The 15,194-nt window shown below is 39.8% G+C and overlaps 1 protein-coding gene across 4 annotated transcripts in view; it reads right to left on the bottom strand.

Annotated features, from left to right (window-relative positions):
* The window catches only part of LOC129720275 (cell growth regulator with RING finger domain protein 1-like), a 197,203-nt gene that overhangs the window by 103,820 nt on the left and 78,189 nt on the right, over nt 1-15,194 (bottom strand). The window lies entirely within an intron of this gene.

Genomic DNA, 15,194 nt, shown 5'->3' with positions numbered 1-15,194 from the left:
GTCCGACCTGTAACTCTTTTCCATGATTTTCTATGTTTTTATGAACTTCTGTAAAATTGTACAATTTTTATGGGTTTATATTTTTGCTGAAGATTGTAAAACTCTATATATAGAAATAACAAAGTTTTTTGAAAAGGAAGAATTTGTATACAAAAGAATTTTTTCTTTATAACAATTAAAAAAGATTCTATTAGACAAATGTTTTTAATCACAGCGGGGGCCTAGTGTGGTTGGTAACGTCTCCGCCAACCACGCTCGACGCCTGGGTTCGAATCCCACCGCCGACATAGGTGTCGATGGTTGTGGGGTGGCGTGATCCACTCACAACCAACCCAACTGGTCTAGATTCAATCCTAGCCGACACCGGGAGATTTTCTGAGGCGAAAAATCTCTAGGATCACGCCTTCCATCGCATGAGGAAGTAAAGCCGTTGGCGCCGGTCCGTTAATAAACGGGTCGTGAGTTAGGGTCCTGGGTGTGGAGTCGCCTCCCTGGGCGTCGGTGATTGGCCACAACAGTGGCGGAACTAGACAGACGGAAAATAAACGAGAATAAAAAAAAATGTTTTTAATTTTTTGGAAGTAGAATAGATGTGCTTTCAAATCAAATCGCTCAAATAGCATCAAATAGCTATCTGCGTATTTTTGCATACGACTGAGTAATTTACAGTTAAACTAACAATCGAAAAACCGTCAATGGTTGAATAACTGTTTTATTTTGAACTAGGGTAAGGAACGGCTTAAGCAGCGGCGCCTATTCTGATCAGTCGAAATAAACGATCTCCTGAATTTTGATCAATATCGACAATTTCAATTGTTGAATTTATCAACAAAAATTAGCGACGAGAATAATTCCGTAATCTTAATTCGACAATTATTTATTAGATGCCACGAGTGTACGAATAAAATTAACGTTTAGTAATTCTCGTAACGCCTGTTTTAGAGTTAATGCTTTCCAGATCGTTTGATTTTAAGAACACTATGATTTTATCCTTGATATAACAAATTATTTAATTATACGTATTATAAATCAATCCAAACTTCAATTGAACCTTAATTTTGATTATTATTAAATTTGTGTATTATGAATGTGTTTAACTGCCTTAATTTTAAATATATTTTTCCGCTTGTAATAAACGTCTGCACTACTTCGTTTCACTGCGGTTAACTCTCAAAGGAACGGAACTAGATCCCTTGCCTGTTCTTCTCGCGCCGGTTGTCAGTTCTCTCTACCAGGTTGGTGACTAGAAAGGCCTTTTGCTTGACGTGGCGCAAGTGACACTCCCCCCGTAGTCCGGGAAGCACCTCCTGATCCGAACTACTTCCTACGCCTACGTCTAGCACAGCAAGTTTTACTGCAGGACGCTCGTAGACCTGAACTGGTTTGGACAGTTGCTCTCCTAACCTGCCCATCCTTAGATCTGCACACCGGAATAATTCTCCCTTTGGGCCAGCTGTTACGAGGGAAACTGGGGTCCACGATTACGACAATATCACCTACTTCAATCGGCTTTGTTGTGCTGAACCATTTAGTTCTGCGAGTAATGGTTGGGAGATAATATGTTAGCCAACGTCGCCAGAAAACATTAGCTAGTAATTGCGATATCTGCCAGTTTCTTTTCACAGCACGAGCACTGTCGTTGAATTCCACCAATGGCTTCAAACCATCCGACGAGCCCAACAAGAAATGGTTAGCAGCTTCCTCTAGTTCTGTCGATGCGCCCTGGAAGTTGGTTCCGTTATCGGTGAAAATTTCTATCGGAACTCTCCTCCTAGCCATGAAGCATCGTAATGCCATGATGCAAGAATCTGCGCTTAATGTGTGGGCAAGCTCGATGTGAATAGCACGCGTGGTCAGACATGTGATTAAAACGCCCCATCTTTTCTTAGACCGACGACCAACTGATACAAGCATCGGACCAAAGTAATCGACTCCTATATATGAAAAGGGCCGGCTAAATGCAGCAAGTCTGGCTGCTGGTAGATCACCCATCATTGGGGGATTTGGCACTGCGGATGCAATTTCACAATGTTAGTTACCACGCAACTTTCGATACAGCTGTCTCAAACGCGGTATTCGATAGCGAAGATTATGTTTATTAATGGCGGTTTCGTGATTTCTATGTAACAAATTGCAGTGATAATATTGTATAATTTGAGTTGTAATTGGATGCACCGGCGGAAGAATGATTGGTCTTTTTGATTGCGGATCTGCATAAAAACACGCACCAATTCGGCTGCGTGCTCTCATCACCTCGTGTTCGTCCAAATATGGGGATAAACTATACAAAGAACTATTCTTGAACACTTGCGTTGCTTGGCCTCGCCGTGAGCCCTCCAGAAGGAATGCATATTCATCCGGGTATGCTTCCAGTTGCGCCTATTTGTACAGCCAGTTTTGAGCTTCCAGCAATTCGTGTTGTTGAAGTGGGGCTATATCCGGACTCAGTTTAAGCGTCTGTTGCCTACGGATTTTGCGCCAAAGTTTAATTTTGGGTAATTTTTTTACAGCTCGGAGAACAAAGGCTGTCACTCGATATAGTCGTACCCAACTAGAAAAATCATCAAATTGTCTGATACGCTTCGGAATTCGAAAATGAAGCAATAAGTGAGGACGAAGTTCCTCGTTCGTCGTTCCGACGGGAACGGGTAATGAAGGCCATTCGTCAGTGGTATGAAAAAGAAACTGCGGGCCCTTGAACCACCTACTACTATTATGCTTTGTTGGCACCCAACGCCACTCTGTTATATCTGTAGATTCCAAAATTTCTCCAACTCGGCTTCCTACATGTTGCGAATAACGTTTGTGATCGGATTTTAACCAACACAACAGATCACGAGAGTCCGTCCAAAAAAAACGTCTCGTAACTTTGATCGTTAAGGACTCAGCAATACTATTAGCCAATCTAACTCCGATGACGCCTGCTTGTAGCTCTGCTCTCGGTATTGATAAATACGTTAAGCGTGCGACGCGGGTTTTAGAACCGACGAGCGTGCTTTCGATAATTCCAGCTTCCTCAAATCGCAAATAAACAGTTGCTGCAAAACCATGCTCACTAGCATCAACAAACGTGTGCAATTGCACGGTATTTGCATTGCCCCCTGACGTTTTCGTTCTAAAGCATCGTGGAATTTTTACATTTTCCACTAATGGCAGTACACTCAGCCACACTAGCCAGTTATTTAGAATTTACCCTCTATCTGATCGTCCCAGTTTATGCCGGCTCTCCAGATGTCCTGCAGGAGGACTTTCAAAAACATAAGGACATGTGATACGAGTCCAAGAGGGTCATAAATCATCATCAAAGTCCTTAATACTTCTCGTTTTGATGGGGCTCGTATTCCACGAAGTAAGTCAGGGTCGTGTCGTGGGGAAAGTTTAAATGTGAATGTATCGGATGAAGTGCACCAGTACATCCCAAGAATTTTCTCGGTGGCCATGGGTGAACTAAAATCGAAGCTTTTCTCTTCAATGTTTCTTTCACATAAGACACGTCGTACGTTTACCGAGTTAGAAATCCAATTTCTGAGATGAAATCCGCCGTTACTGTGTATATATTTTACTTCATTGGCTAACTGAATAGCCTCTTGTTCGGTTTCAACACTCATTAGCATATCATCGACGTAATGCTTCCGTATGATAATATCCACAGCCGCTGGGTATCGTTTTTTAAACCGCATTGCATTCATATTTTTAATATATTGCGCGCTACTTGGCGAACAGCTTGCCCCGAAAGTCATTACGCGCATAGCATACACATCAGGCTCTCTCCGATGGGTCGATTTTCCACAGAAATCTCTGACTGTTCTGATCTTCTTTTTTAATGAGTACTTGGTGGAACATTTCACGAATGTCCGCGCTGATGGCTATTTTATATTCTCGAAACTTGTGTAAAACTGCAGGAAGCGATGTGAACTGATCCGGCCCTTTCAATAGGACGGAGTTGAGCGAAACACCATGAGATTTAGCTGCGGCATCCCAAACTATCCTTACTTTACCAGGTTTATTAGGAATAACCACTGGGAAAATGGGTAAATACCATTCACGTGGGCTCTTCACGGCTAGCTCTTCAGGTTCTATTTTCCGTATATATCGCTTGTCCAGATATTCCTCAATCTTTTTCTGCATTACTTTTGCCAATTCCGGATCTTTTGCCAACCTCTGCTCCAAACAGACCCACCTTTTCAAAGCCATTGTCTTGCTTTCAGGAAGCCGCACATGGTTGTATTTCCAAAGCAGTCCCGTTTCATATTGGTTATTCAATCGTCGAGTAAGCTGAATTAACAGATCCTGCGCTCGTTGGTCCTCGATTGGCATATCACGTGTGGTGTTATTCGTTATACCCAAGCTGTCCAACGAAAAATAAGCTTTAATTTCCTGATGAAGAATATTCCCGATCTCACAGTCGCAATGACTGGTCTGCATCGAGTGACGATTCGTATATTGAATATCAGCTTCGTTGCCGCTACTGTTGCCGTAAACGGTCCACCCTAGCCGGGTTTTAATCGCCACCGGATCCCCCCATCCACCTTCTCGACACTTTAGCGTATTGCCAAGCCCTGTGTGATCGAGTCCAAGTAACACACGCGGTACTGCGTTTCGATACGACTCTATCGGAATGTTTTTTTAAATGGGGATATTTTTGCTGTAACTCTTCTACCAGCAACGTTTGGTTAGGTAATTTTAATTCGCCTACGGTACGAATTCCTATCAGCGGATGTATAGTTTTTCCAGAACCCGATATTTTCAAATTTACCGTTCGAGATTCTTTCTCATAGCGTCTTGTTCCCCCTGTCCATTTGAGACACAGGGGCTTACATTGCCCTTCAAGGTTTAGCTCATCAGCTAAAGCATCTTCAATAAATAACAGCTCAGACCCATCATCAATGAAGGCGAATGTTTGAATTTTAGTGTTCATGCCGTAGAAGGCGACTGGCATGATTCGAAAGAGAACTTCGTTTGATTCTGTATGATGTATGTTGCAAATTCTTTCCCTTTGCATATTATTAAGGTTACTGCCCGTAGAAACACCGTGATTGAAATTATTGGCCGGTGTTTGCCAAACTCGAACTTGTGGGTTGTGTAAGAGCGGATGGTGTTTATATGTACAGCCGTCTTTGCCGCATTCGCCTTGCTGACGACATATCCCCTTATGTCGGCGCAGGCATTTTTTACAAAAATGCCGTTCTTTAACCACCGCCCATCTAGAGTCATAACTCATTTCGCAAAAACGCTTGCATTTCGCCAACGTGTTGCAACTACCCTTACAGACGGAGCACTCTTTTCGATAGTCAATTTCAGCACCTTTCCTATCATTATTTCTCTCTGGAGGTACAGATGCATCAGAATGAACGTTGATGTAACCCGCGTGTGGCTTCCGTTGCGTGGGTGCGGACAACAGAACCATACTGGCATCCTCAGCCATTGAATACAACCACGTACTAAAATCGGAAAGCTTTGGAATTCGCAAATTTCTAGCAAACTTTGCCCATTCCATCTTAAGACTGGATGGTAATTTTTCGATTAGCTCATATCGTAAGGAGGCATTATACATAAATTCTTCTACTTCACAAGCGTCAATCGTGGCGCCCAAATTTTCCACGGATAATGCAAAACTTACTAACGTTTCTAGTTTTTCCATATTAGGTGGAGGAAGCCCCCGAATTCTTACGGTGATTGCATGAATAATAGTTTCAGGTTTACCGTAAAGCATTTTCAGTGTGGATAATACACCGGATACGTTCGAGGCAGGCAGTAACCGAGATCTAACAGCTTCTAATGCACGACCAGACAAACACTTTCTCGAACGAAACATGTTCTCCTCATTCGAGAAACCACACATCTCTGTTGATGAGTTAAACGTCGAAAAGAAGAGTGGCCAGTCTGCAGGGTTCCCAGCAAACTCAGGTAGATCTCTTGGAACAGCTTGTCTCGCAGCCAGCTGACTTTTGTTCAACACGAGCGTATCCCCAGCATCAGCACCAGAACTACAACGAGGGATGGCATTTTGATCACCAGTTCTATGAGGGGTTGAGCCGTGTCTGGGTTTAGATATAATCGTGCTTACTTGTGGTACCGACTTCAAACGATCAAAACGTTGCTTTATACTATTCACCTCCCTCTCAGGCAGTGTTTCGACATGTCTAGCTGATCCCTCAGGATGGTTTTCGAAACGTTTTTGTTCCTTTTTTCTATAATTTGCTGGAATCTCAATCGAGGAAATCCATTCATCAATCCGGGAATTGAGACTCGTAACCTCATCTGCATCCCCGCTGACATCGGACTCATCATCATTGACCGCCTGTAGCAGCTTGTTGAATTTAGTATTCAGATGTTTTTTCGCTAACGTCTCCTCGATTTGTAATTTTCGCATTGCAAACTCTTCTTCTAACTTATGCTCTTCCTCTATCTTCCGTAATTCCAACTCCATTCGTAATTTATACGATTTCCGAGATAAACTAGAAGTGCTATGTGATGACCTTGCCGCTCTATTATCAGCGAGGGCCTTCTCAGAATTTACGCCTACTGTATCGTTTTGCTTTTCGCAATTATCACAGATCCAGTCCTTTTCAGCTATTCCTCCAGTCACATCGACGCAGAAAAAATGATACCAAGTATCGCACTGGTCGCATTGCACCATCGTAGTATTGTCTGGGTTGCCACAACCATGTCCACAACTGTTCGCATCTGGCGCAGGGAGATCAGGATTGCTCTGCTTACCTTCACTGATTGCCGTTCTCTGAGCAGTAACATAAGTGGCATCGACTTTTAATTCGTTGTGCTCGCTCGAAGCTTTCTTTTGAGTCACCTTGGGCATCTTTTTGATAACACAAATAAACGTTAATTTTATTTTGTTGAATTTATCAACAAAAATTAGCAACGAGAATAATTTCGTAATCTTAATTCGACAGTTATTTATTAGATGCCACGAGTGTACGAATAAAATTAACGTTTAGTAATTCTCGTAACGCCTGTTTTAGAATTAATGCTTTCCAGATCGTTTGATTTTTAGAACACTATGATTTTATCCTTGATATAACAAATTATTTAATTACACGTATTATAAATCAATCCAAACTTCAATTGAACCTTAATTTTGATTATTATTAAATTTGTGTATTATGAATGTGTTTAACCGCCTTAATTTTAAATATATTTTTCCGCTTGTAATATACGTCTGCACTACTTGTTTCACTGCGATTAACTCTCAAAGGAACGGAACTAGATCCCTTGCCTGTTCTTCTCGCGCCGGTTGTCAGTTCTCTCTACCAGGTTGGTGACTAGAAAGGCCTTTTGCTTGACGCGGCGCAAGTGACATCAATGATGAGCACGAAAACTCTGATTGACTAGCTGTCTTACGAATACATAAAATTCCGTTCAACACGGAAAAAACTTTGAAAAAACATCAAACGAAAAATGTTGCAGCTATTCAGGCCCTATTCGGGTGCTGAAATAAATCCCCTGCAAAACAGATGCAAACTGCTTAAAAGGTTCGGGGTGATTGGAATTAAAATTCCCTCGATAGGGAATTTTAATTGATCATTGTTGAAGTTTGCTAAATCGTTTTTAGAATCTGAAAACAAGTGCTGACAGAGAAAAAGATAGAGAACAAATCGATACACTCATGTTTGTATTTCACCTTACAGATTTCAAGTATTTCGTCTCAATACACAGGCGGCTCCTAAAGCTGCTTAAAATATGTTCCTCACCATATAGCTAGATCAAATGTTAAGCAAAAATATGTATTTTTGTTTAGCTTATAATTTTGTAGAAGACATAAAATATGTAGAAAATTCAGGAGAAAAGTTATATTGAAAATTATGATTTAAGCGTACTTTGCAAATAAAACTTTTTATATCTTTTTTAACATAAGAGATAGAAATTCGACATCTTCAACAAAGTTGCTAGCAGAACCATTGCCACAACTTCTAAGTGAATTATTCACTAATCGTCTATTCTGAAAGAAGCGCAATAAAATACATAGAAACTTTTCCAAATAAAGCATATCACTAAAATCAAATCTGAGGACGCTATTAATTTAGAGCACGAGATCGGGGAAATAAAACACTGTACAATGGTAGCGTAGTAGTTTTGCTTGTCAAAAATTCCTAAGGTATCTCAGGAACTATAGATCTACTAGAGAAATCAGCGGACAAAATACAAAAAAAAAGTTAAAGGGTATGTGCTTGAGTGCACAAACGTAGGCTTGACGTGGGACTATTGTGGGTGTAAAGATTTAATTCTGCCATAGCCATAGTATATAACACACACCAAACGTACAAATACCAAACACAACAATCCACGAACACTACACAAAAAACACACACACCTGTCATAAATTATAGCATACAAACTAATAGGAAAAATAAATCCGACATGAATAAATTAACCTTGGATGAATGCATTTTGCACACACATACACGTTATACACACACACGCTATATACACACACTTCTCACAAGCACACGCTTCTCAGATACACCCACGCTACCTTCACATGTACACATACACACACACACCACTTACATACACACGCCACTTACACACACGCACACACGCCACTCACACATACACACACACGTTACTCACACACACACACACACACACACACACACACACACACACACGCACACACACGCACACACACACACACACTTGGTATACGACACGCTATACCTACACAAACTACTAATGGCAGCATCCAAACGGCTTCCAAGTCTTCCAATGGTCCCTTCCAACGACTTCCAATGGTCCCCAGTGCCGAACAAGTCCAGTTTCGGGCTGTATTCCAACAACGATATCTGAATTAGATTACCACAAGTGGGGTCCAACTCAGATCGAAGGGGAGCCGAACTGTTCGCTTTGACCAAATATATTAAATACCAATATAGTTCACTTACGTGAAATTATGAAGACAAATTGAAAATGACAGAAGCGTTAGTCACCTTTTCGACCGCTAGGTGCGCCACTTCTGATTTTGTTCTACACGACATGCGAAATAGAGTAACTTTTGACAGTAATATTACCCTAATGGGTACACTGAAAAAAAATCACATTTTATTGTGAAGTGAACTCGGCCGAATATTTTATAATAATAAAGTTCACCTATGCATAAGGCAATCCATGGGTGGTTTTCCACGGTTTGTACGTTTGTCGACCTCCGACAATATTTTGAGTTGTAAAATGGCGACTTCCGGTGACTGGGAAACTGCCGAAAATGACCAAATACCACCTAATTTGGATGTTTCTTTATCCAGAATGACGCTCAGAGGCCACAAATTGTCTCTGAATACCATTTTGAAATCCAAGATGGCGACTTCCGGTTTCAGAGAAACAGCGAGATATGACCAAATACCATCCAATATGGGTATTTCCGAAATCGTGATGATGCACTGAAACCACAAATCGACCTCAGACAACATTTTGAGTAGTAAAATGGCGACTTTTGGTGACTGGAAAACTGCCGAAAATGACCCAAAAACAACCAAATATGGGTGTTTCTTTAACCAGAATGATGCTCAGAGGCCAGAAATTGTCTCCAAATGCCATTTTGAAATCCAATATGGCGACTTCCGGTTCCTAAACAACAGTGGCAAAAGACCAAATAACACTCATTATGGGTATTTCCGGGATTGTTATGATGCACTGAAGCTACAATTCGACCTCAGATAACATTATGAATTGTAAAATGACGACTTCCGGTGAATGGGAAACTGCCGAAAATAACCAAATAACACCCAATATGGGTATTTCTTCAACCGGCCGATTTCCATCCAATATGAGATGTTTCGATACCAGAATGATACACAGGAGCTAGAATCGACCACAGACAACATTTTGAATTCTAAGATGGTGACTTCCGGTTTCTGTAGAACAGCCGAAAATGACTAAATAACACCTATTATTGGTGTTTCTTTAACCAGAATGACGCTCAGGGGCCAGAAATTGTCTCCAAAAAAATAGCCTAAAGGGACCAAATACCACCCAATATGATGCATGGAGCTAAAAATTGACCTCAGACACCATTTTGAATTGTAAGATGGCAACTTCTGGGAAACAGCCGAATACTACTGCATATGAATATTTCCGTAATCGAAATGATGTAAAGAAGCCAAGCATTGACCCTGGACACCATATTGAATTCGAAGATGACCACTTTCATTTTCTGGAAAACAACAAAAATAACTGAATACCACCCAATATGAGTGTTTTCGGAATAGAGGTGATGTACTATAGTTGGGAAAACTTATCGAATACTATTGGGAAACTTATCGATACTTATCGATAATATCGATAAGTGCTTGACTTCGATATTATCGTTAATTTTTTGACGTTAACGATAATTATCGATATTATAAGGGTGAGCACAAGTCAGTGCGGCTGGTTACTGGAGGAGACCCAAAAGAAGGAGACCTCACCTACCCTTCCCCAGGAGTTGCTTTTGCCTCTGGGTATTTGTTGCTATTCGACAAGATTTAGCATTGTTGGGGGTGGTGTAAAGGTTCCCCCCGGATGTCACTGAGTTTCTGAGAAATAATGGTAACTAAAAAGGTATTTATAGTTTTTAGTTTCCTATGAACAGATGAATTCGACAACTCAGTACTGGAGAACTTTAAAAAAATATCCAAACTTTTCGCACCATCTCATAAAAAGCAATGACACGAAATTGTAATAAAATGCATTTTCTTTGGCTTGCCAACTCTTATAATATGATCGACATGCATAGCGGCAGTCTATTGGTAATTCTCTGGTAATTGTTTAGTTTAACTTGGAACTGTTTAAGTATAAAGTATCTGTTACCCAACAAACAATTTTTAGTTCAACTAAAAATCCAAATCAACGAAATTGTTGCGCCAAAAAAAGTATCCTGATTTATACAGGGGGTGGAAAAAATAATTGAGATAAAAAAAATTCTCTCGAATTTTAAATGGCCAGAACTTTACGAAAAATGAATCAATTTTGATAACCAGTTTCATTCCACTGGCAAACAGTATTGTATTAGTATTACTTGGGAACTTGGTGTGACCATCCTACACCGAAAATGTTTCGGATTTCAAGAGTGTGTGTCAAAGTGTACATTTTTGCAACGCATAGAGCGTTTTAGGCAACTAAATTGTCTATCTAAAATACTTCATGTAAAAAAATCTGAGATCACCGATATTTTCTAAAATCATTTTTTGTTTTTAAAATTATATTTTTTTCAGAGTAGGATCTTAAACTCATTTTTTTATATTTTTGAAGTAGGCTGACCAGATTTTCTCGGGATAAAAACGGGACAAACGGGTTCAAAAAACGGTACACATGTTAACATTTATTCTTGAAATTTTTTTCCAACCAAAGCATGCAAACAATTGGGACTGCTTCGATGAACTTACCCCATCCTGAAGAGTGCAATTTTCAGCAATGAGTTCCTGAAATTTGTCACATGATGATCGAAATTTTGACTAACAATTATCATGGTCTCAACTTTCAATCTGACCTTTTTTAATGTTATTCCAGATAAATTTTCAAACGCAAGTTTGCAAAGTTGCTTGGTTTAATAAGACCTACACACCCACAATGTTCGTTCGAATTCTGCTAGAGTGCTGCAAGCTCAAAGAAAATTAGTACCCAACAGGGAAAAAACCGCCAAAATCAACACCCATACTTAATAAATTCATACCTCGATGATTCCTTGGCGAATTTTCAATCTTTGGCTACCAATGAACCTGAAATAAATTCTGATTTATTGACAACATATAAACCTATGTGAAACAGAATGTCAGAAAAAGTTCTACGCGTTGCAAAAATGTACACTTTGGCACACACTCCGGAAATCTGAAACATTTCCAGTGACCCTTGGTCACGTCCAGTTCTCAAGTTATACTAGGAATCTAGGACAGTTTTCCAGTAAAATGAAACCTGTTTTGTCTGAATTGATTCATTTTTCGTGAAGTTTTGGCCATTTAAAAATTGACAGAATTTTGCCTGCTTCAATTATTTCCCTTATTACACAACCTTCGAAATGAACTTCGGTTTGAAACTACTCCGTAGAAAGCACTCCCGGCGTAAAACTCAAAGACTTTCCAAAACAAACTGTTTAACTCGTCCGGTAGTTTCAATTATCATTCGCAGTATCGTAAGATTTGTCATTCAAGGCCTTAACACAATGGATACGTTGCGGCTGCGTTTGCGGCAATTTGACAGTTAGCCCATACATTTACTGTCAAATTGACGCCAACGCAACGCAAACGTATCCATTCTGTTTGGGCCGTTACTATAACCGCAATAACGTTTGCGGTAAAAAAAAACGGACAAAAAATTCCCGATTTCATGGGTTTCAAAATGGCGTCAAAAACAGATATCGTGCGGCACTTTGTGGACGCCGGGTATGCCGGTTCTGGCATCTACAACATTTTGACACTATTGGACAATGATCAGAGCATCGAAAGAAAACCCGGTTCTGGTCGGCCAACGACCCTGAGTGACAAGAAGCTTGCTGATAACCAAAAGGATGCTGAAGAGGAAGACCGAGGGAAAAGTGGCTAAATCGCTGCGTGCACTTGGCCGAGAGGTTGGTGCATGCTCTAAAACAGTGAAAAAGTATCTGGAGAACATGGACATGCATACAAGAAGCTGCAGTCCCGACCACTGGTCTCGGAGCTGCAGGCAATGACGCAGCGACAGCGGTTGAATAAGATGGTCAAGTCGATTTTCCCGGCGAATCGCGCCGTGGCAGTGGTGATGGACGACTAGACCTGTCTCATCCTGGATGGCAACGACTAGCAGGGTTCTTCGTATTTTACCTCCCCCACGAAGGAAGTGAGCACCGAGGTAAAGTTTATTTCACAGACCAAGTTCCCCAAGAAGGTGCGGCTGTGGCTGACAATCATCGAGAAAGGGATGTCAAAGTTACTCTTCTTTCGCTCCGGGCTGGCCGTGAACGGGGAAATTTATAATACGAAGTGCCTGACAGACGTTGCGTCGTTCATCAAGAAATACCATAAGCGCGAAGACACGGTGTTCTGGCCAGATTTGACGTCGGCCAACTACTCGAAGCGATCGTAGGAGGAGATGGAGCGGCTGAATATCGATGTGGTACCGAAGTCGGTGATTCTGCCCAATGTCCCCCACCTGCTTCCCATCGAGAATTTCTGAGCAAACTTGAAGCGCAAGATCTATTCCAACAATTTTGTCGCGAAAACGGAGGAGGAATTAATAAAAAAAAAAAACGAAGAACGAGCTTAAAAACATGGCTACACGCATGTTTTCGTCCGCCATGGCAAATGTTACGGTTAACTGCCGGAAGGCCGCACGCAAGGACGTAATATTTTTTTGCGAGGAAGCTAACATGATAACCTTGCATGGGAAATTCATCCAACTCAACTATCTGTCATAGTTTCTTTTTCATCACCATCTGAAATAGTTTTTTTTTTCATCATCTGAAAAAAAAATTTTTTTACCGCAAACGTTAGCTGTCAAATTATCGATACTTATCGATAATATCGATAAAACCCCCGGAATTATCGATTGTTATCGATGTACGTTTTGGGCGATATTTCCCATCACTAATGTACTAAAGGAAAGTCGAGGATGTTGTCATTCCGATAAAACCAATAATTTCAAACGATATAAACAAATCGCAAGAAATCAATGAATTTGGAATGTTGAAAATTATTGAATTAAACACAAAAATAGGCGGGACGAAGTTTGCCGGGTCAGCTAGTAAATACATAAATATACTGGTTAAAGCAAAGCTGCAAGTGATGAATACGAAGATTAGAACTCGAGAGCAAAAAATTCGGAGGGACAAAAAAAACAAAAAAATACTTTCAAAACGAAGAAAACTAAACATTAAATAATAGTTTTTGCATAACAGTTGTTATCACTAATTATGTTTGTTTTGTTGAATATCTTTTATATATAATATAATAAAGCTTTTAAACCAAATACAACATGATATGTATCCATACTTAAATTGTTAAATTGATAGAACATTCAAGTGTTATCTAAGCTAAAAGTTGCACAACAACCATATACGACTATTGACAACCATTGTGCGGTTTCTCCTTTTATCTTTTTCACGAGGTAATTGAAATATTCATTTAATTGTACACTTCGTGGCCTGATTATTGAGCTTGAGCTTGACGGCCGCACATTTCGTAGTTGCTTCCCGTGATGGATCTGAGCTAGTGAAGTTACACAGGGAACCACATATATAGCAACTTGGGATTAGTTTACCATTTACACGTCGTGGCCTGATTATTTGAATATTTCTTCTTCGTGCCTCGATAAGCTACATCTATTATATTATCAATATTTAACTCCCGGAATGGCGTTAGTTTTACATACAAACAATATACGCACGAAATCTGCAACATATTTTTTTCTGTGAAAGTATGAGATGGAGTCAACTAAATCTAAAATTGAGTAAATTCAGTTTCGTGTGTGAGAATGTCACACGCTCACAGAAATTCAACAGCAATGCACAGTGGTACAGTAAGGCAATGTAGGCGGACACGAGTTTTTCGATGCGGTTTTGTGGTTTTAGAGCAAATTTTTTTTCTAAGAACTTGTTTCTTATATTTAGTCTATTTTTTTATGTGCAAATGAAAATTAGGGTGGTCCTGAAATCGACTAAATGAAAAAACTAACTTTTTATTTGCATAAATAAATGTATACATTCATCGGCACAGTTGTAGATCAACTAATTTTAAGCAACTTTCGGTATTTCTTCACAATATTTATACAATATTTGTTCTATCAAATGATACCAAAATATATTATTTATGTTTGCCCTAAACGGAGACATCAATATATCAAAAGGGCCTATTTTTAAAATAGAAATAGTGAAAACTCTTCATCTGTATAATATATCGACAATGTTTTTTCATCAAAATTGGCGTATTTTTGATTAAAGTTACCGAAGAAAACTTTGTTTTTAAATTTGAATTGAAAAAATAGAGCGAAAAGACTGTTTTTGGAAACCAAATTTCATGTCTACAAAAAAGTTTTTTTACAAAGTTACTTAGAATTAGTTGGTCTACAAGTTTGCCAAAGAATGTTTTATTTCGTTGATTTTAGGACCACCCTAATTTTCATTCGCACATGAATAGAGGACTATGTATAAGAAACAACTTTTTACAAAAACTATGGCTTTAAACCGCAAACCAAAATCGCAACGAAAAGCCTATGTCCGCCTAAATTGCCTTACT

Source organism: Wyeomyia smithii, chromosome 1 (genome assembly GCF_029784165.1).
Source record: "Wyeomyia smithii strain HCP4-BCI-WySm-NY-G18 chromosome 1, ASM2978416v1, whole genome shotgun sequence".
Taxonomy (NCBI): domain Eukaryota; kingdom Metazoa; phylum Arthropoda; class Insecta; order Diptera; family Culicidae; genus Wyeomyia; species Wyeomyia smithii.
Note: the sequence above shows the minus strand (reverse complement) of the source record. Positions and strands in the feature narration are given on the sequence as shown.